At 39.2% G+C, this 27,988-nt stretch overlaps 1 protein-coding gene across 1 annotated transcript in view; it reads left to right on the top strand.

The window, feature by feature from the left end:
* Window positions 1-27,988, top strand: part of RTN1 (reticulon 1) — a 229,436-nt gene that overhangs the window by 164,595 nt on the left and 36,853 nt on the right. The window lies entirely within an intron of this gene.

The following is a 27,988-nucleotide window of genomic DNA, read 5'->3' as shown; positions in this document are numbered from 1 at the left end:
ATATCTGACAAGTTGCCCACAATATTATTTTGTAATCTCTGTTGTGTCTATAGCTAATTCTTCTTGGTCATGTTGCATTCCGTTTGCTGCTCCTTTCTCTTTTTCTTGATCAGTCCTGTCCGTCATTAATCTTTTCAAAGAAGCAGCCTTTTCTTTTCCTTTTTTCTGTTTCATGTTTAAGTAGGTTCCACACCCAATGTGGGGTTTGAACTCATGACCCTGAGATTGAGAATTGCATGCTGCATTGACTGAGCCAGCCAAGTGCCCCAGCATTTTTTTTTTCTTTTTAATCTCCATTTTCATTGTTTTCTTGTCTCATTCATGGATTTCTTTTCATACGGATATTATTTCCTTAATTCTTGTGTCTTTGGATTTACTCTGTTGCTTTACTAACACTTGAGACAAAAATATAGCTTGTTTGCTTTTGCCTTCTTATTTTCTGACTGATATATTTAAAATTTACAAATTTTGCCATGAATTTTCACTGTCATTCAGATCTAAATTTTTAAAATTTCCTCCATGGCTTATTTTATTTTATTTATTTTTTAACGTTTATTTATTATCAGAACAAAGAGTCAGAGTGTGAGCAAGTGAGTGGCAGAGGGAGAAGGAGACACAGAATCCGAAGCAGGCTCCAGGCTCTGAGCTGTCAGCACGGAGCCGGATGTGGGGCTCGAACTCTCGAACCGTGAGCTCATGACCTGAGCTGAAGTCGGACACTTAACCGACTGAGCCACGCAGGCGCCCCTCCATGGCTTTTTTTAAATGTTTATTTATTTTTGAGAGAGAGAGAGTGCATGTGAGCAGGAGTGGGGAAGGGGCAGAGAGAGGGAGAGAGACAATCCCAAGCAGGCACTGTGCTGTCAGTTTAGAGCCTGATGCAGGGCTTTATCTCATGAACTGTGGGATTCGTGACCTAAGCTGAAATCAAGAGTCTGATGCTTAACTGACTGAGCCACCCAGGAGCCCTTCTCGTATGGCTTTTAATTTTATCACATTTTGGTTAGTTTAAATGTCTATAATGTTGATTTTCTAGGATTTACGAAGGTTTTGAACATTCCCTAGCAAGTAGTTGATTTTTGTGAATATTTCTTACATTCATAAGAAAGCAAAATACATCTTTTCTATTGGATGTAAAGTTCTCTATTAATTTGAGTTTATTAATTATGATATCTAAATCTTATATATCTTTGACAACGTCTGTGTGCTTGATCTATGAATTTCTGTGCAGGGTTTGTTACACTTTCAATTTGTGATGAATTTCTTTCGCCTCATAGTTCGATCAGTTATACTTCATATATTTTGAGCCTCTAGCTGAGTCCCACATGGTAAGCCTGGGGAATGGCAGAGGGAATGTTCTTCAGAGTACAAAGCCTCTCCTGTTATGATCTGGGTTTGACTTCCCCCTGCTCCTGCTCTATCTCCTCACTACCTACCACCCCACGTCACTCAACATGTAACACCACCAAGAGACCTTGTCTTTCTGGAACCTCTTTGTTATCCTCCCCTGGGAGGAGGAGGGAATGCTCTGCCACTCTGAGAAGCTAGTATTGCTGTTTTTCTGACCAGTGGCCAGAGTCATAAAAGGGGGGAAAAACCCTAAGAAGCTCCATTCCCTTCTTAATTCTGTGAGTGCCTACTCTCTCCCACTCTGGACTGTGTCTGCTGTCCACACTGGAACCCAGCCACTACTGTCCCCTGAGAGTTTCCCCATTTATGCCTGAGTTTCTGAGATGTGTCAGCCTCTTTTTCCTTTCTGTGGCATCTCCAGGGTTAGACTGGGAATGGGGAGAGGGAGGGAGAAGCAACTGGTGTAAATTCCCAGTCTTATCGGGCTACTTTGTGTTGTGTAACCAGTAATTTGCATATCCTAACTACAAATTGATCCATAATGTTGGGAGGTTGCCAATCAGTTTTGAATATCGTATTAGGTTTAAAGTTACAAGGGAAATTTTCTTTTCAACCTGAATTTTTGAGGTTCTGAGATGCCATATGGCATTTTCTCAGTTTTGTAATTGATGCACCTTAATGTTTTTGCACCGTGCAAATTTTCAGAATCATTTTCAGAAACCTGTAATTAACATTTCTTTAAAAAGATATTTCATTATCCTTGTCCTATGAAATATATTTTGACGAGCTTCTGAAGAAGAGTGCACATACATTCACACGTGTTATATCGTCCTTCCATTCGTGTCATGTTGTCAATCATTTATGCCCATTGGGAGTGATTTTCCACTCCCTCCCTCCCTCCCACTTGTCCTGAACTGTGGCTCTGCTTGTTTCTAGATAGATAATCTGCTGCATTTAACTGTCATGCTGGCATTACTTTTATTGAGAACTATACTATATTGACTATATTGAGGTCAATACTTTATTGAAATTAAAAAGCCCTGATTTTAAAAAACAAAATAATGACTGCAACGGAGGAGTAAGAGCTGAGTAACAAAACACCTGGCTGAAGACAGTGAACACATTGAAGACCTTATGCTGAAAGATGGTATTTAGAATTAAAGTAAGGTTCCAGAACCTAAATGGACCATTTGCTATGAGATGCATCTCCTTTAAACCAAATCGAGGTGTGGACAAAGGTGTAAAGGGAACTGAAAAATGTCATCCTGGTTCTGAGCATGTTGAGTCTGGTAGCAGTCACCTTTAGATGTGTTGCCATGGAATAGGCCAACTTCCTTTTTTGGCTGAACTCATGTACCTGTTGTAGTATAGACTAGCCTTTGTTTGGATTCTCAGGGACTCTGACTGCATACATTTTTCTCTACTAGCATTATCTGAGTGTGTTCTAAGCGAAAGTAAGGCACAAAGAGAAAAACAACTTTGGACAGTGATATCCATGTTGAATTGGACTATAGAGTTAAACTAAACTGCACAAAACAGTCAAAACAAGGAGCCATGTTCAATGAGATGAACATACAGATGTTCGTTAATATTCTAGTAAATGCTGCAAAAGATGAATTGTGCAAAAATTGATCTTCAGGGTTGCTCATTATTTCTTACTGGTCTTTTGCTTCCACTCTGGCCCCATACAGGCTGTTCTCCACATGGCAACCCGAGAAGCTTGATTCAGAGGATGTCAACTACTAGTTAAAAACCATTCATTGTCTTCCCAGTGTGGACTGAGCTCCTTAATGTGACTTAAAAAGCCCTGAAAGATCTCATTCCTGTCTCACTCCCTGACCTTACTTCCCACCACTTTCCTTCTCATGCACTTACCTTCTTCACATTTCTGTAACACACCAAGTTTGTTCCTGCCTCAGGGCATTTGCACTAGCCATTCTCTTTGCCCAGCATTCTCTCCTTTTCTGATTTTTCTATGGCTATATCTAGCTTGTTATTCTGTTCTCAACCTGCATGATACCTCCTCAGAGAAACATCCCATGACCACTAAATCTAAAGTACCTACCAGTTAGTTAGTTGCTTGTACATGATCGTATTTTAGTTTTCTCTCTGAAGTAGCTAATTAAACTCGGGGATCTATCAGGATTCTTCACGTTTAAGAGGTATTAGACATTTTGTGCAGACACTCTGCTTTTCAAATATTGGCAGAATCCTGTGACACTAAAGAAAAGTTTAGAATGCTTAAATATTAATGCTGGAAAGAAATTTAGGAAGTCCTCATTAGCCTGCTTCACTTAAAAATGAGGGAAACTCCATAGGATTCTACCCCAAAAACCAAGAGAACACTTTACACACTGTATGTTAGCCAATTTGACAATAAATTATGTTAAAAAAATAAAAATAAAAATGAAGGAAACTGACACAAAGATGTTCAGTGGCTTCCCCGATAATTATAATTGATTTATAGCAAATCCAGGAACAGGTGTGTATTAATAAAACAATGATTACATATTCAGAGCAAAATATGTCAACAGACTTAAGCTTTTACTAGTCTCAAGAAGATGTCTAGAATGGCCTGAGGATCTTTTGGTTCAAGATGACAAAACAAGTGGTTGTGTCCACTTCTCCTCCCTCCCATTTTCCCATTGAAATGACAGAAAATACTTTTTTAAATTGTAAATTTATATATAGGCACTGGAAAATATGATCTAATGAAATTAGTGAACAAGAAGTTTTGAAGATTTTTCTGAAAAACAGAAAGCAGATGGGATTGGACTGGCATCAGCTCCAGACATCAGCTCCTGGTGCAGTTCACCCCAGGAAAACCAGAGACGCACCCAGCTTAACAAATACCATGGCCAAGTGGGCTAGGGGACCCCTCTGCATGAGTTTGTATATATGAAACAGGGTTCACTACCCTCCTTAACTAGGGGCTGGTAATGGGACTTGAGCCCCTCGGCTAAAACTAGAGAACCCTTTCCAAAGAAAGCCATCTTTCCTACTGGGGAGCACACCTCATGAACAAGTAGCGTGAGTGAAAGAAGAATATAGGTTGAGGGCATGGGAATCAGTCAGGTATTATATTTCTGAACGGCACCACACATAAGACAGAGGAGCAACGATTTAAGATTTGTGTGGAGAAATGATTTTGAACCTAGACTTCTATACTCACCCAAACTCTTATTCACATAAAACAGCAAAATCAAGATATTTTCTGACTTGCAGACTCTGAAAGGTTCTCTCTGCACTGAAGTACCCCTTATGAAAATAAAATTCTCAAGGAGATAACCCTAACAAAATACAAGTAAATTCAAGGAAAGGATGGAGTAAAATATGAGCAAGACTAGTAGCTGAATATGACCTATGGGAGCAAAGACAGGTGGAAAGAAATTGCTAGAAAATGTGTTGGATCTCAATGTTTAAGGCTTTTTTTTTCTGTTGAGCTGTGGCAGCTTTGGTGGTAGATGATTAATTCCCCCCTTTTGAGTCTAAACTCACTATTTATTTCTGTGGTAATTAATATTTAAATAGTTATACTGTTATAACTATAAATACCATAAGTTTTAGAATCACCTCCTTGGACAAGGCAGAAAAGTCCCAATTAAAACTCTTTAAAGGAATGTACATTTTATAAACATTGGCACTAAAAATAAAGTGAAAAATTAGTAACAGGAAAGGAAATGAATGGTAGTGAAAGTGTACTGAGCTTGTTAAAAATTTTTGTATAGTAGATATTGCCTAAAATTAATAAATCAAGAACTGGTTGTAAAATAGATTCATTTAAATAAATCATAGTAACTAGTATACATAAAAAACAGAAACTAAGTAAGAAGAATGGGGTGGAGTTGAGGAAGACTTTAAAAAAAAAGCCTGTTCTAATTAAAATTCACAGAATCTTTTGCAGTTATATTATCACACCATTGCAAACTAAATATGCACTCTATCTGTTTTGCTTGATTCATTACAAAACTTTAAATGCAGTAGCTTTCTGAGCCTGTGAAAGTCAATCACTAAAATTACTTTTAAGAAACTTACTCAAAGCACAGTACTTGATAAGAAGAATGACACAAAGACCATCAAAACACTAGGGTACTATTCACAGTGAAAGGAGTTGGCTTTGACAAGAATAGAAAACCAAAGAAGACCAAATTAGATGGGTCATCAGTTTTCTTTCATGGCAGACAAAAGCCAAAAACACTTTTCTGACTAATAAGGTCAACTACCTGAAACCAAAGAGGAAATAAAGAGTAATTCTAAAGCAAGAGAAAGGAGCCCTTCAAGGGACCTGCTATTGAGCTAGAGTATCTAATCTTTCAGGAAATAGAATGAATAAACAGATTTGTAACTTGGCTCACCTGGTTTGAGGAACAAAGAAAGTTTTTAGAAGCTGTGGTAAAATCCATCATTTGTGACATTCAATCCTACAATGAATGGATCTTAGGAAAGTACTGCAAAGTGTTCTAGGACTGGCCAGAGACATACTCTCGCCAAGATTTTTTTAATTTTCTAAAATAAATTTTTTAAAAAAGAAAGAAAAAGAAACCCTAGTCTTTAATGCTTCATAAGATGATAAAGATTTATATTAAATGCATAGCATTTCAAATATGCAAAATGCATTTGCCATCTCAACTGTATTGCAAATGTGCAATTTTTTTTTACTTACCCAATCCTAGAATGATTTGGAAATATTTAGATAAATAAGTTGTGGTATGAATTCATGAAAATTAATACCACTTCTGTACATTTTTATTTATTATTTTATTTTTTTAATGTTATTCACTTTTTTTTTTTTAAAGTGCTAACTTTCTTTTTTTTTTTTTTAATTTTTTTTTTCAACGTTTATTTATTTTTGGGACAGAGAGAGACAGAGCATGAACGGGGGAGGGGCAGAGAGAGAGGGAGACACAGAATCGGAAACAGGCTCCAGGCTCTGAGCCATCAGCCCAGAGCCCGACGCGGGGCTCGAACTCCCGGACCACGAGATCGTGACCTGGCTGAGGTCGGACGCTTAACCGACTGCGCCACCCAGGCGCCCCTAATGTTATTCACTTTTGAGAGAGAGAGAGAGAGTGCAAGCAGGGGAGGGACAGAGAGAGAGGGAGACAGAATCCAAAGCAGGCTCCAGGTTCCAAGCTGTCAGCATGGAGCCTGACAGAGGGCTCGAACTCACAAACCATAAGATCATGACCTGAGCTCAAGCCAGTCAGCTCAGTCAGTTAGTGCAATTTTTTGACTGACTGAACCTAACTGACTGAGCCACAGGCACCCCTATACATTTTTAAACTGATTAATTAATGTATTTGTTCAGTGAAAAAAAGCAAAAGGTGGATGCCAAGATGCCAATTAGTGATTTCCAATAGAAACAGAACATGAAATTGAGTTTGGAATAAACCTCTCTGCAAAACCAAAAGATTGCATTAGAAAGAGAGACTGGCATTAACAGGTTCATATATCAACCACAGAATAAATATCAAATATTTTGTGTCATTAGACTTTGAAAATGTTAATCAGGAACCAAAATGTCACAACCTACTGAATGAGAGAAGATTTTTGCAAATGACATATTCAATAAAGGATTAGTATCCAAAATATATAAAGAACTGATACAACTCAACACCAAAAAAACCCCCAAAAATCCAATTTAATAATAGGCAGAAGACACAAACAGACATTTCTCCAAAGACATAAAGATGGCCAAAAGACACATGAAAAGATGCTCAACATCACTCATCATCAGTGAAATACAAGTCAAAACTATAATGAGATATCACCTCACACATGTCAGAATGGCTAAAATCAACAACACAAGAAACAACAGGTGTTGGCAAGGAAGTGGAGAAAAGGGAACACTGATGCACCGTTGGTGGGAATGCAAGCTGGTGCAGCCACTCTGGAAAACTGTATGGAGGTTCCTCAAAAAGTTAAAAATAGAACTACCCTATAATGTATTAATTGCACTACTGGATATTTACCCAAAAAATACAAAAACATTAGTTCAAAGTGATACACGCTCCCCTATGTTTATTGCAGCATTATTTGCAATAGGCAAGATATGGAAGCACCCCAAGTGTCCATTGATAGATGAGTGGATAAAGAAGTGGTGTATATATACAATGAAATATTATTCAGCCATAAAAAAGAATGCAACTTTGCCATTTCCAACAACTAGGATAGAGATAGAGAATATAAAGCTAAATGAAATAAGTCAGTCAGATAAAGGCAAATAGTATATGATTTCACTCACATGTGGAATTTTAGACAAAACAAATGAACAAAGGGGAAGAGAGAGAGAGAGAGAGAAACCAAGAAATAGGCTCTTAACTATAGAGAACAAACTTATGGTTACCAGAAGGGAAGTGGGTGGGGGATGGTGAAGTAGATGATGGGGATTAAGGAGTGCATTTATCATCATGAGACTGAGTAATGTGTAGAATCGTTGAATCACTGTATTGTACACCTGACACTAATATAACACTGTATGTTAACTATACTGGAATTAAATTTTAAAACTTAATATAAATAAATAAATAAACAAATAAATAAGTGTATGTATGTAACTCAGTGGAAACCACTCCCCCAGCCCAAAGAAAGAACCAAAATGTCACTTCCCTAGCTACAAATCAGATTTCTACTTCTTTCTCTTGCCTGTAGCCTTAACTGCTTGAATAATCCTACAAGTAAGATTGCTATCAGGCAAATCAGTGCAGTGTGTATTAGAAATCACAATTTCTGGAAGTGGACTACAGTAGATCTAAATATAGTTCTCACTCTCAGTCGATTTTAATCATAAGATTATGAGGGAGCTTAGAAATTATCCACTCATATCCTAAAGCATTTCTAAGGACTCCTGAATCGTGTGCTTTCTAAATGCAGTTCATTTTGCTCCCTGGAAACATAGAATTGTTGTGTTTCTCTCTTATGAAGTATCAAAGACTACTCTTTGAAAATTATGAGTTCCTTTTACAGTTGTAAAATGTCATCATTCTGATGCTATAGTCAAAACAATGCAGTTGCAGTTTGTTCAACACACATTTATTAAGAACCTATTTTTGCTGGAGCACCTGGCTGGCACAATCGGAAGAGCATGTGATTCTTGATCTTGGGGTCATAAGTTCGAGTCCCATGTTGAGTGCAGAGATTACTTAAAAAATAAATAGATAAACTTTGTTAAAAAAAGAACCTACTTTGGCTATGTTCTGGGTATACAAGAATGATCATGATCTACTCCCAGCCCTCTAGAAGTTAAGGGGAGAAAAGGTATAATTAGGAAGGGCAGTAAAGGCAATGTGAGTCCCTCTGTGGGAGTCGACATGTCTGTACATCCAGTAGCCAGCACAGTGCATGGCATAATACTGAATCCTTAGTAAATTTTGATTGAATGAATAAAATATCATGAGAACATTTATAAGAAGTAGTAATGCCATAAGGAAAGGGACACAAGAGGATTTGAACCTTGAACTAATAAATCTTGGAAAAAAAGAGATGGGACAGATGGGAGGATTCCAGTTGAAGAGAAGAGTATCTGTCCCCAAAGAAGGAAATAGCATGTGAGTTCAGGGAACCAGGATGGTTCTGTTTGCTTGAGATGTTGGATGTCAGTGGTGAGGCCATGGCAGATGAAGTAGGGCAGATGGGAAGTAGCCAGATCAGATAGGGCATGCTAAGGAGATCTACAATTTAGAAAGATTTCTCCATGTGAAGGATAGATTGGCAACCAAGAGGATTGTTAGACGATCATAACAAAAATCCAGTGAGGAGTGATGAAAGTATACACTCTAAAGCGGTAGCAGATAAGGGAATGAATTTGAGAAAGATTTGGGAAGTAGAAATGAAGATGTGAAAGTGGGCATGAAGGAGACAGTGGGAAAAAACAAAGAATCTAAGGTGATCTTTGTGTTCTCATTTGATTGCGCACTGGAGTGTTAGTTCCCAGAACAGTCTAAGGAGAAGGTAGTGCAGGCAGGATGAGTTCATAGATGCCTATGAGACATTCAGGGAGAGCTGTTTAGTAACCTGAGTCTAGAACTCAGAAGCAAGATCCAGGCTAGAGATAAAGACTTGGTGGTACCTATGTCTGGTGGTAACCATGAATGTAACTGAGATAGTCCAGGGGGAGGATATAGAATGAATAGCCCAGGTTCATTATTTCCCAGTGCCTATTGCAATGTCTGTTCACCATTTGAGGATGGAATTGATATGGTTCTCATTGTCTATAATCAGCATTGGAGCTAGAAAAAACAGTTGGAGGAAAGTAGGATGGAGAACATTTTGATATTATCAAATTACCATTTTTCAGGTGATAGACATACCATTACTATTAGTTCAGTAATGTATAGAGGACAAAAAAAATTCTCATCCACAATGTAATCACAGAGGGTAACCATCACCAATTTCAACATTTTCCAGGTTTTTTTTTACATATTATACATACTTTATATATATCATGGTATATATATATAATCTTGTGTGTTTTTTTACTTATATGGTAATAATTTTCCTAAATTGTTAAGAACTTTCTTTAAACTTGATTTTTAATGACATCGTAAGATACCAGTCATCTTCTAGTTATTTGCTTATACATTCTTTATTGTTCAACATACAGGTTTTTGTTTTTTCTATTTTATTTATTCATTTTTAAATGTATGTATTTTGTGAGAGAGAGAGAGAGAAAGGGAAAGAGAGAGAGACAATTCCAAGCAGGCTCCCAGCTATCAGTGCCCAGCCTAACGCAGGGCTCCAACTCACAAACGGTGAGATCATGACTGAGCCAAAATCGAGTCAGATGCTTAAGTGACTTAGCCACCCAGTCGCCCCAATGTTTTTTCTATTTTATTTATTTTATTTTTTTAGAGTGAATGAAATTTCAGCAACACTTTATTAATTTAATTAATTAATTTATTTTTCTGTTGGTACAGTGCATTTTTTTTTTCAGGAATAGAATTTAATGATCTGTTTTTTTTTTTTTTTTCTATTTTAAATACCACTCCAATGAGCATCTTTTTTATAAAGCTTTGTGTCTATTTAAAATTATTTCTATGCATGGGTTCCTCAAAAATGGAAAATATAGAATTACCATATTAAAAGATGCTATGGTCTGAATATTTGTGCCTGGACACCACCCCTCCGCACACCACCCTACCTCCCCCACCCCCCACCGCCGGCAAGTTCATATATTGAAATCCTATTGCTGGATGTGGTGATCTTACGTGGGGGTGGAGCCCTCATGAATGGGATTAATGTTCTCATAAATTAAGCCCATAGAGATCTTCACCCCTTTCACCATGTGAGAACACAGCAAGAAGGCACAGGCTATGAACCAGTATGGGGGCCTTCACCAGAATGTGACCATGCTGGTGCCTTGATCTTGGGTTTTCCAAACTCCAGAACTATGAGAAGTAAGTTTCTGTTATTTATAAGCTACCGAGGCTGTGGTATTTTATAATAGTAGCCCAAAAGGAGTAAGCTAAAAGGTATGAACATTTTCACATTCCTTTTGCCAAGTTGTTTTTGGAAAAGATAGGATTGGTTTACACTTCAGTCAGCTTTATATGGCAGTGCCATGAAGCATATTATAAAGCCTGTGTTTGGGATCATTGGGAAATTGGGAATTGGCACTATCCTTGTGCTTTATTGACTTAATGAATACACTGAGCAGTTCAAATTAGTGTAAAGGTGGTCTTATTTTAAACAATCATTGCTGACTCTTTTGTTAGCTAACCTTTATGCAAAACAGTCTTAAAAATGTAGGTCAGGGGCATGTGGTCATGGGTTCGAGCCCCACATTGGGCTCTGTGCTGACAGCTCAGAGCCTAGAACCTGCTTCAGATTCTGTCTCCCTCTCTCTCTCTGCCCCTCCTCCACCTGTGCTCTCTCCCTCTCTCAAAAATCAGTAAATAAAAATTTTTTTGAAGTGTAGTTCAAAGCATAGTACATTCTGTATGTTTTGTATGGTCAAGAAACTTGGAAATGCTTCTCTAAATGAAAAAGAGAAGAAATGTTTCTTTAACTGGTATCCAGGGGAAGAGGGATTTATTATTTTATTTTTAGTAAAATTAAGCTGTATTTAGCAACAATTTTGGAGGGGTTTTGTGGCTTCTTGAAAACGGACAGACAGTGTCCCATTTATTTATTCAGGAGCAAAGCTTTTAGGAGGCAGTAGCTAAGGGCTATATTACCGATTGTTCCAGGAGTGCTGCTCAGCTACCATGGTGATAGGTACCATGGTAATAGACACACTTTGTCAGATGTATTGTAAATGCTTTTCAGTATGAGGGCAGCAATTGCCGCAAACATTTTGTTATCGCTGTGTTGTAGAGGTTGTACAACATACCAAAGCTTATTTAGATTCTCTTGATAGGTTTGACCTAGATTAAAAAGAAAGTTTCTTTAAAAATAAAAAAAAAAATAAGAAAAACAAACTTAACCTATGAGACCTAAAATGAAATGAGAGCGATTTGCAAGGCTCACAGCCATCTTTCAAGAGACTAAGCAGGTCTGTGTGGAAGCTCTAGAAAATTATATAGTATTCCAAAGAACTGTGAACTTTGAAGTGTTGCAGTAGGTGATAGGCAGAATGTGAATAATTGAAATCCATAAGTAATCCTCAGACTTTTACTTAAACAGATCAGCTTCTTCCCATTGTTAATTTTTAGTGACTGTGTGAAATTATTAGCAGTGGTTACTGGTGTTAATACCGATTTTGTGCCCTGCTTTTTTCACTGGTCAGCCCTCTTGAACAACCCTAAAAGGTGCATATGACTGGTACTATAAGCATGCCTATTCCATAATGGAGGAAATGAAGGTATAAAGAAGAAATAAAGACCTCGCAGTCTCAGCTGAGATGGGTGGAGTTTGAACCGATAAAAGTGAAAGCCCTGAGCACCAGCCTTATTTTACAAACTGATACAATGGCAGAAATGAAACCTAAGTCATAGGATATATGGGGTTATCGTCGTGGCTCTGATTAATAGATAATGCAATTTAGCAGAGAGCACTGTGCTGTTGTTTAATTTGGGAGCACCACCGTGACTCTTAGCACTAAAGAGGGAAATGCAGACTACTTCCCGAATTGATACCCAAGCTACTCTAACAGTTACACTAACACATGATACTGGATAAGTCATCGATTACGCTGGTCTTTTTTAGTAGATTTCTACCTGTGCCTACTTCTTCCTAAATACCATTATCCCTCACAATCCAGTCTCTCACTTTCTAAATCCCAGGAACAAACAAGACCCAGATACTGTCCCTTGCTTTTGAATTCACTATTGAACTCAAGAGCCAAGCAGATTAGAGACTAAGACTTTGCACCTACGGTTGTGATTCTTTTCTGTCTATATTTATATATCTATATCTATATCTATATCTGTATCTGTATCTGTATCTATCTGTGTCATCTGTATCTATATCTATCTATATTCATTTTGAGAGAGAGAGAGAGCAAGCAGGGGAGGGGCAGAGAGAGAGAGATCAGGGAAGAGAGAGAGGATCCCAAGCAGGCTCCACACTGTCAGCACAGAGCCTGACTTGGAGCTCAGTCTCACCAACCGTGAGATCATGACCTGAGCCGAAATCCAAAGTCTGATGCCTAACAGACTAAGCCACCCAGGCGCCCCCACTATAGTCTTGACTCTTAAACTGACCTGCGTGTAAGACTTACCTGGGAACATGTTAAAAACACAGATTCCCAACTCTCCATTCTGACTCATTAGGCCTGGGGTAGGCCCATGAAGCCGTATTTTAATGCACTCTTCTGATGGTTTTGAAGCAAGTGGTCTGTGGGTCTCACTTTCAAACACCTGAGAGGCAGCTTTTCAGTCTGTTACAGCCTCATCCATGCCTGTGGTCATGGGGACGGTGGGGACAGTGGGGAGTTTGAGGAAGTGGTACCAGGGAGAAGGGAAGCCTGTGCCTTTCTGCCTAGGGGCCCAGCAAGGATCCTTCTGCCCTGAGGTCTCAGCGTGTGCTGTGATCAGACTGGATCTGTCTGTGCATGAAAAAACAACAAGCCTTCAGTATTTACAAAGAGGCACAAGGTGAAACAAAAACAGGAATATGGTGATCCGCAATCTGAGTCGGTGAGAGTTATCTGTAGTTACGTAAGTGTTCAAGGCAATTTTTTCCCCCAGATAGTGGAAACCAGAACATACATTAAACAAAGACTAGGCCCCAGCCTTTTAGAGAAATGAAAAGTTTTGTGACTCATTGGTGGCTTCTTTCTTGCTGATAGGAAGGCCTTGCCGGAGTAGCTAAAATAATTGAGCTGGGCCACTTTCGTGTTAACATGCAATCCTAAGAAAAAACTTTGGAGAAAGGCCCTTTTCTTATTCCCCACATGCACCCCTCCCCCCCCCGCCCCCCCACACACACTGCCTAAGCTTTGTCAGACTTCCAAATCTTCTCAGAGCCTGAAGCAGGACTTGTCCCCTTGGCTTGTTTTCCAAGGCTTATGTGACACCTTTGTTCCCTTCTTGGCAATCCAAGTGAAGCTGTCTATCTCTGGCCACGACAGTGTAGTTATTGTTGTAAATAACTTTGACTAATTTATCTTTCTAAAATGCTTAGAATAGCATTTAGATGCCAAGATACTGGGAGTGGGAAAAGAATGTTATTTTTGTAAGAAATACTATTTTAGGGGATTGTTCTAACATTAAAAGACAGAAATGGGCCAAATGGTTTGTTAGGAAACTTCCTTGCAAATAAAATCCGTGTTACTGCCTTATATGAGTGGGGTGGTTAGTCACTTTCTCACATTCTCTTAAATGAGGTCCTGATTCCTGACTTAGGGCCACCTCTCAAAGCTAAAAGAATACACGAGTCTGGCCAAATGCTTTGAATTGACTTAAGAGAAAGCCAACATAGGCTTCACTGATTTCCATCTACCTGTGGAAGCCAGGTCCTTATCTTCCTTTGGCAGAGTAATTATGACCACCTGTATCATCTCCCTCCCCAGGGCCAGATTTTTTTGTTCTATTGTTTTGGTGATTAAAAGTTTCCAGTATTAATATCAGTCTTTTGTTTCATTTCCTATTACATCATATTCTATCCATTTAATGCAGTATTTGATCCCTTGGGCTACCCATCAAATTATAAATCTCTCTTCGTGCCTCCTAAAAAAGGAGGACCTTTCTTGTGTCTTTATGTATTGCCTTTGTCTTAAGATAATAACCAGTGTTACCCCATTGACCAGAGCAGTGAGGTACCATCATCCTTGCAAAAAGATGTCCTGAATAATCTACAATGAAAATCAAATGGAGAGGGACACCTGGGTGGCTCGATTGAGCGTCCGACTTTGGCTCAGGTCATGATCTCACAGTTTGTGAGTTTAAGCCCCACATGGGGCTTGTTGCTGCCAGTGCAAGGCCTGCTTTGGATCCTCTGTCCCCTTCTCAAGCCCCTTCCCCGCTTGTGCTCTCTCTCTCTCTCTCTCAAAAATGAACTAAAAAAAAAACATTAAAAAATCAGATGGAGAGATCCTTTGCCTGTTAGAAGCTCAAAATAGGAGAAAAACCAAACTGATGTTGTTTTTTAAATTCAGAATGCATGAATACATTGAATCAACCTATCAATACCTATGGGTATGCTCTTTATAGAAGACCCCAAAGACTGGAATTATGGAGGAAGGGGTTCAGAAGGCACGTTGGAAGGAAGAAGGAGCCCCAGAGACAGCCCTGAGGTGACTGCCAGTGCCTCACATTTGGGGAGACCTGAATAGAGAGCAGTAGAGTGGGTGTACAGGTAGAGTTGTGGTGAGAACTGCTTCCTAAGTAGGGTGTGGTGACTATGACAAATCTGTTCTCATCATCTGAATTCATAAGGCCTTTCTCAAAAAAGAAATCCCTTTGGGGTGCTCATCTTGCCTCCTAGAGAATAAGCATATCTGGACCTCATTGCTTTCTGTGCTGTGGTTATTATTTTTTTTAATGTTTATTATTTTTGGGAGAGAGAGAGAGAGAGACAGAGAGCAGGGGAGGGACAGAGAGAGAGGGAGACACAGAATCCGAAGCAGCTCCAGGCTCTGAGCTGTCAGCCCAGAACCGGACGGGGGGCTCAAACTCAGAGACCACGACGAGATCAGGACCTGAGTTGAAGTCAGCTGCTTAACCGACTGAGCCACAGGCTCCCTGTGCTGTGGTTATTTATCGTGCTTCATGGATTTAAGAACTAGTGGGTCATTTTTTTTTCCAGTTCTTAATAATGACCCCCAAATCCTGTTAAAATGCAAATTCTAGGGCTTCAGCCCCAGTGATTCTGGTTTGCTGACTTGAGGATGGATACAGAAATTTTTGTTTTTCATGAATATACCAAGTGATTTTTTAAAGCTGATAGAACAGAGCTACACTGCCCTACTGTCTTCTTCCCTTTTCCTCCATCTTTCATACTGTCCTGCCTCCTTTTTTAGCCTTCTTCCACCACACACCGTGTTTGTGTTATGTGCCCTTTGCCCTGGGAAGTCCTTTCCAGTCATTAGTCAGCTAGGTACCCATTAAGCTTTAGCTTATCTCTTGGGGGCTTCTCACAGAATTCCATTAATTTTTCTTTGCATCAAACTCTGACTTCTCTCTCAGGCCATAAAACTACCAGTATTAATTGAACCTGTTCCCTGGTTGCCGCCACTGCAGTTACAAATAATGATGATGATATTCTCAAGGTCATTTATATGCTACAGAAAATAAACAGCATTTGCTATATGCACAGAACGTTCTGAGGACCCGGTATACAGGTGTCCCCTGCTATCTGAAAGTAGAGCGTTCTAATGAAACCTTTTGTGAGCTAAAATGGCACAGTGAAGAAGCAATTAACATTTTGTGAAAGTGAAAAGTCTCTTTGGATTTCTTTCAGCTAGCAAAAACAGGTATTAATGTAGGTCTTTCGTAGAAGCAAAATGGCATAAAGCAAACCTTAGATAGAGGGAGAAACCTGTGTACAGAAGGCATTGACTCATTAATCTGCACAATTTCTGTGCAAAAACTAGCTAACGTTACTTTTCCCACTTGCCAATTGAAGGTAATTGGTCATAAATGTACATTCCAATGTTAATTATTTCCTATTAATCTTGATTTAGAAAATTCATTTAATGGATGCTTTATTTTTTTTTAACATTTATTTATTTATTTTGATGAAATCGGGCATGTTCAGGGTGGTATGGCCTTAGACTCTTTATTTATTTTGAAAGAGAGATCAAGAGCATGTGGGGGAGGGGCAGAGAGAGGGAGACAGAGAATCCCAAGACTCAAGTTCCCAAGCTCAAGAATCCCAAGTTCAAGACATGGGCTTGAACTCACAAACTGTGAGATCATGACCTGAGCTGAAACCAAGAGTCAGATGCTTAACTGACTGAGCCACCCAGGTGCCCCCATTTAATGGATATTTATTTTAAAACTAACTGCCATATGTCAGGCACTGTACTAGGTGCTAATGACACAGTGATGAACCTACCCTCATGAAAGCTTATAGTCTATTTGGGGAGCAGACAAGAAGACAAGGGGAATTTTGAGCACATACATGGAAGCATCTAACCCAGTATTAGAGGGGGCAGGGCTCTCAGGGAGGTGCCTTGAAGGACTGAAAGTTAAGTAGGACCAAACGTCTGAATGGAGGCTGAATATGTTGACCCTAGATCATGTCCTTGATGATTGGTTTCATTGAAAACAAAATTCCAGGATTTATTTTCTTATAATTTATATATTAATTATAAAATTGCAGTAGAGGACAGATAATAAAAAATAACGCAGTTAACTGAGGGCCCCTGAGTTTGAATCCAAGCTCTACCACTTACACATGGTATGACTTTGGACAAGTTACTTAACCTCTCCAAATCTTAGGCTTCTCATCTGTAAAGCAGAATTAATCATCCCTAAATCAGAGGGTTGTTGTGAGAATTAACATGAAATGACACATGAAAAGCATCTAGTGCAGTGTCTGGAATAGTAAATGCTCAATAAATTTTAATGCTCTTCTCTCCCCAACTGCTGTCATCCTCAAGTAATTAAATTTTGTACTTTAATTAGTCTCTTGACCCCCAAATCAGCACTCTGGCTTCCTGCTGAGCATTCTGACTTTTGCCTCCAATTCTCCCCGCCCCCTGCCCACCTCAAGAACTTTGCATGTGCACTCCCGTATTTTCTTTCCTCTCTGCCCCACCTCTTGCCCATATGCACACATTCTTTGTGTGACTTAGTTTACTCATCCTTCAAGACTCTGCTTAGACACCGCTTCCTCCTGGAAACCCTTAATGGCCCTCTTCACCGTATCTTTGTTAACCATTCCTCTCACGAGCCCTGTGATTCACTGTCCTGCCCCTTAATGGTGCCTCTCCCACTGTGTAATTGTGTGTGTGCTCATCTGCGTGGCCTGCCAGGCTCCCTGGCCTCATATGTGACTTGCTCACCTTTTTATGTCCAGCACCGAGAAGGAAGCCCAGCCTGTGGTAGGTTCTCAATGAATGAATGACTAACTATATCAATTTCCCCCTAATTTCAGGTGAAGAAAGTATTTACTTTATTTGGCTTCCCATTATAGTTCTTTACAGCTCTCTTGTCTTTTCACTCTTTACCATTTGCAATTTTTAAAGTATTAATTTACCTCTTTCGCTGCTTCTGCCTTTCAGCCCAAGTATGTTCTGTTGTTTGCATGGTTCATTTTAGAGTTATTCATGTTCCGTTGCTTTCTTTTCACGGTATGAACCTGTAAACTTCTTTCCGTTTGTAAAGAACTTCTTTCAGTATAAAAGATGAAGATCTTTCAGTATGTTGAATACCACACACGCGCGCACACACACACACACACACACACACACACACTCTTTATGTTTGGTTTAGTTTTGGAATGCCATTTGTTAAATAGCTCCTTTAGTAGTAACCCCCCCTCGTTTAAGTAAAACCATTGTTCAAAGCATTTTTAATAATTGGTCATTTTTAGCTATCATTAAAATAGCTCTTTATTTCTCCAACTCTGAATTCCTTAATCTGCACTGGAAACCAAATATTTGAAAGAAATTGTGGTATCGCCTGCATTGCAATTACTCTTTACATTTCCACCTCCCAATTATTGATGAACACATGTATTTTATCCATCTTTGTTTCTCCAGCACCCAGCACATGCCTGAAACACTGGGCAATCAACAACTGCTTGTTAAATTAAAAACTGGAAGAGTGCTTGCCCCAAGTATGTTTCCTCACTGCCAGGAAAGCTGCCATACTGGTAACACATAGAGACATCATCACCTTGCTCTCTGGCCAAGTTAGCCAACGTAGCCAACAAGGCTGTGATGAGGTATAACCTTGTTTTCAAAACATTTATTCATTCTTACTTATCTCCTGTGGACTTCTAAGACATGTAGGAAATAGGCCTGTTAAAAACAGAATTAAATGCGGGAGGATTGTGCAAGGGGAGTGTGGTTAAAAAAAGGGCATCAGGAGGGATTTTTTGTGGTATGGGAACTGTTCAGTGTCTCTACTGTGATGATGGATATACATACCTAAACAAGTGATATATTTGTAGAGAACTTAATACACACACACACACACACACACACACACACATAGACACATACCCCAGTACAAGTAAAACAAGAAATCTGAAGAAAGTCAGGGGATTGAATCAATGTCCACACCCTGATTATGCTGCTGTATTTACCGTATTGTTGTTTTGCAAAATGTTACCATTGGAGGAGACTATACAAAGTGTACAGGGTCTCTTTGTGTTATTTATTGAAACCGAAAGTGAATCTACAAGTGCCTTAATAAAAATTTCAGTTAAAAAAACTGAAAGTTGGGGGCACTTGGGTAGCTCAGTCAATTAAGTGTCTGACTTTGGCTGAGGTCGTAATCTCATAATTCATGAGTTCGAGACATTAGGCTCTCTGCTGTCGGAGTGGAGCCCACCTTGGATCCTCTGTCCCCAGCTCTCTTTGCCCCTTCCCTGGTTGTGTGTTTTCTCTCTCTCTCTTTCTCTCAAAAATAAATAAACATTAAAAAACCCCTGAAAGTTGGGGTGCCTGGCTGGCTCAGTCAACAGAGCATGCAACTCTTGATCTTGGGTTTTGAGTTCAAGTCCTACAAGTTCAAGAACTTACTTAAAAATAAATAAATAAGAAAAAACTTTAAATGAAAGTAAAAAAGAAATAGGAAACTAAATCCATAAAGAAAAATGAATGAAGTAATTGTGCTATGATAAATGTTAGTATAGTTCCTCTGATTTTATATTACATTTGGCTTTGAACTTCCTGGTCGAGCAAAAATAAGTCAAGGCGAAAAAAGAATGCTTTGTATTCATTCATTCAACACAAAATTATTTGTTAAGTAACTGCCATTATCTAACAAAACATAATTTATTTTATAAAAGTAACACCTCCCTTGATATTAATTTAGAAAATAACTTGCCACATGATATATCGTTTGTGTGGATTATATGAAACTCAAAACACCATGGTAGAAAAATAGTAATTCTCCTTGGAATATAATAGGGTTTTAAAGTAACATCCTTCAAGGGGTGCCTGGGTGGCTCAGTCGGTTAAGCATCCGACTTTGGCTCAGGTCATGATCTCACAGTTCGTGAGTCCGAGCCCTGCGTCGGGCTCTGTGCTGACAACTCATAGTCTGGAGTCTGCTTTGGATTCTGTCTCCCTCTCTTTCTGCCCCTCCCCTGCTCGTGTTCTGTCTCTGTCTCTTAAAAATAAATCAACACTAAAAAAAAATTAAGGTGACATCCTTCAAGGTTCCGAGGTAACTTACTAGTGCTTTACTTACTACTGTGGAATGGCTTTTTACGTTGAGGTGCACTGTCCAATTTTGCCCTCTTCTGAACTGGCACCAGCTGCTATGTACTCAACATGTGGCCTAGTTACCTGTGTGTGGTAAGCATTATCTTCTTTTTCCTGCTGATAAACCCAAGCACAGGGAAGTCAAACTGTATCTGAGGGAGTGAGACTAGTGAATGGCTGAGCCAGAAATCTTTCTTCTGCCGTTGCTGCATCTTAACCAGACTAGACTCACATCCCAAAGTCCAGAGAGAAAGCAAGGTTGACTTTGGAGACTCCCAGTATTTGCATATCCAACTGATCACTTCCTAATCACTATGGCATCAAGTTGTATGGTGTCCATTTCAAGAAAGAGAAAGGCAAGAACTAGAGGTCAGAAATGTAATATCTGAGCTTTCCTGTCTTCATTTTGTGGGCAGTAGCCAATGACTAGGCAAAACACACAATATCCTCTCCCTTCATTGAATTTGGAGCCCAAGTCCAGCTCCACAGAGGCTTGGAGCTGTCCTCCACCTTGGGATTGGCCTTTTTGGGTTTAGAAGCTTTAGACCCTTTGTTTGCCCAGCCCCTGGCTTCTCTGGTACAGACAGTGGGTGGTTGTTAGGAAATGTCAGTTGGCAGTAAAGTGCCCTGGATCACAGCCGGATTTCTGAAGCAGGAGAAACCTAGGTCTGAACCTGATTCTGCCTCTAAGGGACTTTGGGGGTGGGATCAAGTTACCTAACTTAATCTGAGCCTCAGATTCCTCTCCCCTCTGCACCTTCCATCCCCATAAATGGAAGTATTAGCAGCCCTTCCTTATAAGTTTGTTGTATTAAATGAGAGCACCCGTGTAAAACATTTAGCCCAGTGTTTGTCACTTGGTATATATGTTAATGAATGTGTGCTATTATTGGTATTACTCTTTTTTTTTTTTAACATTTATTTTTGAGACAGAGAGAGACAGAGCATGAACGGGTGAGGGTCAGAGAGAGGGAGACACAGAATCTGAAACAGGCTCCAGGCTCTGAGCTGTCAGCACAGAGCCCGATGCGGGGCTCGAACTCATGGATGTGAGATCATGACCTGAGCTGAAGTCGGCCGCTTAACCGACTGAGCCACCCAGGCGCCCCATTGTATTACTCTTATTCTTCTGGGAGTGGAATGTTTCTCTGCTCTTTGATTTATGTATGAGTTATGTATAATCTTGATTCTGTGTTATCTGACAGTTGCAAAAGGAGGAATAAGAAGGACTTTTTTTCCCACAAACTCCTGATGGTTTGTCTTTAACAATGGTTAAAAATAGGAAATAAGAATCCTCCACAAATCTGTATACTATATAAAGAAGGATGTCCAAAGAGGGGCAACTTTGACATTGGGCATTGTCTCCTTTTCTTTTCACAAATTTGACTCTTTGACATGTATCTTTGCAAGACAAACATCTCTTCAAAAACTTAAATAACAGGAGCGCCTGGGTTGCCCAGTTGGTTAGGCTTCCGACTTCAGCTCAGGTCGTGATCTCACCGGCTTGTGAGTTCGAGCCCCACGTTGAGCTCGGTGCTGACAGCTCAGAGCCTGGAGCCTGCTTCAGATTCTGTCCCCCTCCCTCTCTGCCCCTCCCCTGCTCATGCACTGTCTCTCTCTTAAATATAAATTTACATTTAAAAAACTAAAAATTAAAAAAAAAAATAAAAACTTAAATAGCAGCCTTCTCTCCACCCCATGTACACTTCCACGCATATCAACCCCAGGCTGAGTCAGTATGTAGTGCTGCAGGCATGGTAGGAGGAGGGGTGTGCATTCACTGTGCCAGCACTGCTGCTGGTTCTGTGGTGGCTTAGGCAGAAAAGTCCACATAAAGAATATTGTGCAAGCATAACTTGCCCAACTGGCCTGTATTTTAATGACAATCACTTAGGAAGACTTGGTTAATAACTGTATTGATATTTAGGAGTATTCCAGGGAAACTACTTGATTACAGTCAACACCTTTTAACATGGCTCAAAATACCTTGCAAATAGGGGCACCTGGGTGGCTCAGTTAAGTGTCCAACTTCGGCTCGGGTCATGATCTCACAGTTCGTGGGTTTGAGCCCCACATCAGGCTCTGTGCTGATTGTGTGGAGCCTGATTGGGATTCTCTCTCTTTCCCTCTCTGTCTGTCCCTCTCCCACTCGTGATTTCTCTCTCTCTCTCTCACTCTCTTAAAAATAAATAAATAAACTTAAAAAAATAGATTGCAAAAATACACTAGACATTATTTATGATAATTGGATGTCATTTACTTTCTTTGAGCATAATGACTTAGTATACACGCACTTATTCAGCCTATACCAGCACATATTTTTCATCCTCAAGCACATGAATGGGCTGGAAGACCACTGTCCTCCCAGGGAGCTGCTAAAACATGTGGTTGAAGGAGATTGGTCAACACATGCCCGATCTCTTTTAACTTCAGGTTTTACATCAGATGTCAGTTTTGCTGAATTACTTTTAAGTCAGTATCTCTAACCTTCAAGGCTCTTAAAAACCATCATCAGTTAGGTTAAAGGAAAAATAAGAATATAATTGGAGCACGGCTCTATATTTTATACCACAAAAGTAAGTCTTTGCTAAGAACACTGAAGCTGAATGAAGAAGCATCTCCAAGTGTATTTCTGAGATCAGTAGACCTTTGAGAAGTAGATCTGTGTATCTCTTCAGTTAACCAACTTCAGGAGCATTCCTGCAAAGGTCAACAACAACAACAGAGTCACTATTATAAACATCTTTTGAAATTCACCTCACATGAGTTTTTTGCCCAGGACCTGCTGTGGCTATTCTGAAAGAAAGAATACCTCTTGGTCCCTAAAACTTCTAGACTTACTATAACACAGATACCACCCAACATGTTGAAGAAAAAAGAGAGGTTACATGATTGTTAGGTTAGCTAGGGGAGAAGAGATGTTCACATTTTAGGAAGCATATTGTTTCAGTCTTCGTGGTTTTATTCCTTTGAGCTCCTATGGCTGTGTGCTACAGAACTTTGCAGTGGTTTTTTTTTCTAGTACCTATTCCCCCACAATAATCAATTATTCTTGTGCTTTGTCTATTTTTTCCCTAACACAGAGCCCTCCTCTGAAATTCCAAACCTTAAGCAGTGAGATTCCGGTTTTGTGGATCCAGGTTGCCTCTTGCTGAGAAAAACTTTCAGTGCTGCCCCAGCAGCTTCCTAGGCTAGTATTTTTAAAAATTCCCTTCTAGATACGTTAGGGGTGGTTTGAAAAACTGTAACTGTTTGCAAAAACTTACTGCTGTGCTGTAAATGTTTAATTAGATCTTTTTTTAATCTAGTTTCTGGTCTTTGTTCATTAATGCATGTTCAGCAGAGGGAAACTTTTTGTGTGTGGTGACTTTATACTAATAAGGTACTCTTGCAAAATCATCAGAATCTCCCTCTATGACATATGGTTAATTGAAAACGTTTATTTTACATTGATGTACAAGGCAAATTTTTTGCAATAGCAACCCATTTATTTAGTTATTCTGTTTGCTGTAGCTTTCTGTCAAACTGGTCCATGATGATCTTCAAAGAGCATAGTTGAAAATGCTAACTCATTCATGGTGAGAGGAAAGTGCAGAAAATGGAGAGACTGGAGAAAGTGCAGAAAATGGAGAAGGTTTTGTTCCTCCTCACTGAAACAAGGAGTCCATATACTAAAGTCTATATGTAAAGAAAAAAAACCCCACAACACTGTTAAGTAACCCTTTTATAGAACCTCAGTCAGTGATTTGTCAGTAGGAATGCTTCTGGCTTCAAGTGACAGAAAAATCCGAATTAGTATCAGTGTGAACCATAAGGACACTGGGTGTGCACTTACTAACAAGCTTAGAAGTAGGAGATTCCAGAGACACTGATGGCACAACACATCCACAATATTAGGGCACTATACTCTTGACAGTTATTATGGCCTTCTCCTCATGATCACAAGATCGCTGCAGCAGTTCCAAACATCACATCCTCAAAGAAAGCTGGGGGAAGCCAGAGTGAGAAAGGAGTTCTCCCTACTTTTTAATGAGGAAAACAATCTTTCCCAGAAGCCCTCCAGCAGATTTTTCCTTTATATCTTATTGGCTAAAACCTGGCCTTATTGCCACTGCTATGTGCAAGGCATTCTGGAAAAGCTATTTTGTGTGTGTGTGCATGATAACATTATTTTTTTAACTTGTTTTATTATTTTTTTTAAATTTACATCCAAATTAGTTAGCATATAGCGCAACAATGGTTTCAGGAGTAGATTCCTTAGTGCCCCTTCCCCATTTAGCCCATCCCCTCCTGCCACAACCCCTCCAGTAACCCTCAGTTTGTTCTCCATATTTATGAATCTCTTCTGTTTGTCCCCCTCCCTGTTTTTATATTATGTTTGTTTCCCTTCCCCTTATGTTCATCTGTTTTGTCTCTTAAAGTCCTCATATGAGTGAAGTCATATGATTTTTGTCTTTCTCTGACTGACTAATTTCACTTAGCATAATACCCTCCAGTTCCAATCTTGCAAATGGCAAGATTTCATCAAGTTTTTGATTGCCGAGTAATACTCCATTGTATGTATATATACACCACATCTTCTTTATCCATTCATCCATCGATGGACATTTGGGCTTTTTCCATACTTTGGCTATTGTTGATAGTGCTGCTATAAACATGGGGGTGCATGTGTCCCTTCAGAACAGCACACCTGTATCCCTTGGATAAATGCCTAGTAGTACAATTGCTGGGTCATAGGGTAGTTCTGTTTTTAGTTTCTTGAGGAACCTCCATACTGCTTTCTAGAGTGGCTGCACCAGCTTGCATTCCCATGCATGATAACATTATTATATATACAGTTAGCCACTGACCAACAGGTAGCAAGAAAAGAAAAATAAAATCTGGAGCCACCCATAGTTAGAGGGCAGAGATGTACGAAAAGCAAATCTGAACAACCAAATCCCTAGTAAAGAAAAAAAATCTGCAAATACAGTCATGCCCCAGGTCTGGTGGAAATGTGTAGACTGGAGAAACCAATTCAAGTTATGTCCAACAATAGAAATTCTAAGACATGTGATGGGAAGAGAGGACCAGGAAAGGGACAGCAATAAACTCAGGTTGTCAAGGAACTCCAGACAGCGATTTTGGCTGGAGCCAGAGTTGTGTTGTCAGTAGAGGCTGACACAGAACAAGGCTGGCTTGGAGGGTGGGCGGAGTAGCAATCCAAGCTGCCATGCAAAGTTGCCAGGTTGTGCCCTTTGTAAGAATGCCTGGCCAACATGGCAAATGAGGCTTGATTCCAGCTCACACTCTGTTCACCAGGCCTCATGCCGAGATGCAGCATCGTAGCCATCTGGAGGAGGAATCTTTTTTTTAAAGCCTATATAATCTCTTTTTTTTTAATTCTAGTATAGTTAACGTACAGTATTGTATTAACTTCAAGTGTACAATACAGTGATTAAACAATTCTATACATTACTCAATACTCATCATGACAAATACACTCTTTTTTTAAAGTTTAAATTCAAGTTAACATACAGTGTAGTATTGGTTTCAGGAGTAGAACCCAGTGATTCATGACTTGCATATAACACCCAGTGCTCATCACAAGTGCTCTCTTTAATGCCCATCACCCATTTAGCCCACCCCCCATCAGCCTCCCCTCCAGCAACCCTCAGCTCATTCTCTGTATTCAAGATTCTCTTATGGTTTGCCTCCCTCTCTGTTTTTACCTTATTTTTCCTTCCCTTCCCCTATGTTCATCTGTTGTGTTTCTTAAATTCCATGTATGAGTGAAATCATATGATATTTGTCTTTCTTTTACTATTTTGCTTAGCATAATACACTCTAGTTCCATCCATGTTGTTGCAAATGGCAAGATTTCATTCTTTTTGGTTGCCAAGTAATATTCCATTGTGTATATATGGTTGCATGTGCCCCTTCGAATCAGCATTTTGGTATCCTTTGAATAGATATCTAGTAGTGCCATTGCTGGATCATAGGGTAATTCTATTATTAAGTTTTTGAGGAATCTCAATACCTTTTTTCAGAGTAGCTGCACCAATTTGCATTCCCACCAACAGTGCAAAATATTCTTCTTTCTCCAACAGTGCAAAAGTGTTCCCCTTTCTCCACATCCTTGCCAACATCTGTTTTTTTCCAGAGTTGTTAATGTTAGCTATTCTGATAAGTGTGAGGTGGTATCTCATTGTGGTTTTGATTTGTATTTCCCTGATGAGGAGTGATGTTGAGTATCTTTTCATGTGTCTGTTAGCCAGCTGGATGTCTTCTTTGGAAAAGTGTCTATTCATGTCTTCTGCCCATTTCTGCCCAGTGGTCTTCTGCCCACTGGATTATTTGGTTTTGGGTGTTGAGTTTGACAAATTCTTTATAGATTTTGGATACTAACTCTTTATCCAATACGTCATTTGCAGATATTTTCTCCCATTCTGTTGGCTGCCTTTTAGTTTTGTTGATTGTTTCCTTCACTGTGGAGAAGCTTTTTATCTTGGTGAGGTCCCAATAGTTCATTTTTAAGTGTACTCTTCATCTATTTTAAGTGTACCCATCATCTATTTCACCCATCCTGCCACCTCCCTTCCAGTCACCATCAGTTTGTTCTCTGTAGTTAAGAGTCCTTTTTTTGATTTGTCTCTTTTTTTTCTTTGCTTGTTAGTTTTGTTTCTTAAATTGCATATATAAATGAAATCATGTGGTATTTGTCTTTCTCTGATTAACTTATTTCACGGAGCATTATATTCTCTAGATCCATCCCTGTTGTTGCAAATGACAAGATTTCATTCTTTTTTATGACTGAATAATATTCCATTGTATATGTATACACCGCATCTCCATCCATTCATCTATCAGTGCATACTTGGGCTGCTTCCATATCTTGGCCTTGTAAATAATGCTACAATAAACATAGGAGCACATATATCTTTTTGAATGAATGTTTTTGTATTCTTTGGGTAAATACCCAGTAGTGGAATTACTGGATCATATGGTAATTCTATTTTTAGAGGACCATCCGTACTGTTTTCCACAGTGGCTGCACTAGTTTGCATTTCCACCAGCAGTGCATAAGGGTTCCTTTTTCTCCACATCCTTGCCAACACTTGTTGTTTCTTGTGTGTGTTTTTTAAAGTTTTATTTATTTATTTTAAAGTAATCTCTACACTCAATGTGGGGCTCGAGTCACATGCTCTTCTGACCAAGCCAGCCAAGCATCACTGTTTCTTGTTTTTTTTTTTTTAATTTTAACTATTCTAACAGGTATGAGGTAATACTGTTTTTTCACTCTCTTGACAATATCCTTTGATGCACAAAAGTGGTTTTTTCCTAAGTCAAAAAAACTTGTTCAAAATTTGAATTTATCTATGTTTTCTTTTGTTCCTTGGGCATTAAAAACCTCTGCCCAATCCAAGGTTGTGACAATTTATGCCTGTTTTTTTCTAAGAGATTTCTAGTTTTATCTCTTACATTAAGTCTTGAATCTATTATGAGTTAATTTTTGTATATGATGTAAGTTGGGGGTCCAGCTTTGTTCTTTTGTATAGCAAGTTGTCCCAGCGCTATTGTTGAAAATATTGTTCTTATCCCCATTGAATGGTCTTGGCACACTTAATCAATTGACTATATATATAAGGGTTTATTTCTGGACTTTCAATTTTATTTCATTGACCTACATGTCTAGCCTTATGCCAGTACCACAGAGTCGTAATCAGTGTAGCTTTGTAGTAGGTTTTGAAATCAGGATGTGTGAGACCCACAACTCTGTTCTGTTTCAAGATTGTGTTGTATGTTATGGGTTCCTTGCATTTCCATATGAATTTTAGGGTCAATTTGTTGATTTCTGAAAGAAAAAAAAACTTAGCTTGGATTTTGACAGTTTAT

This window comes from Lynx canadensis, chromosome B3 (assembly GCF_007474595.2).
Source record: "Lynx canadensis isolate LIC74 chromosome B3, mLynCan4.pri.v2, whole genome shotgun sequence".
Lineage (NCBI taxonomy): Eukaryota > Metazoa > Chordata > Mammalia > Carnivora > Felidae > Lynx > Lynx canadensis.
This window is presented reverse-complemented; position numbering and strand designations above follow the sequence as displayed.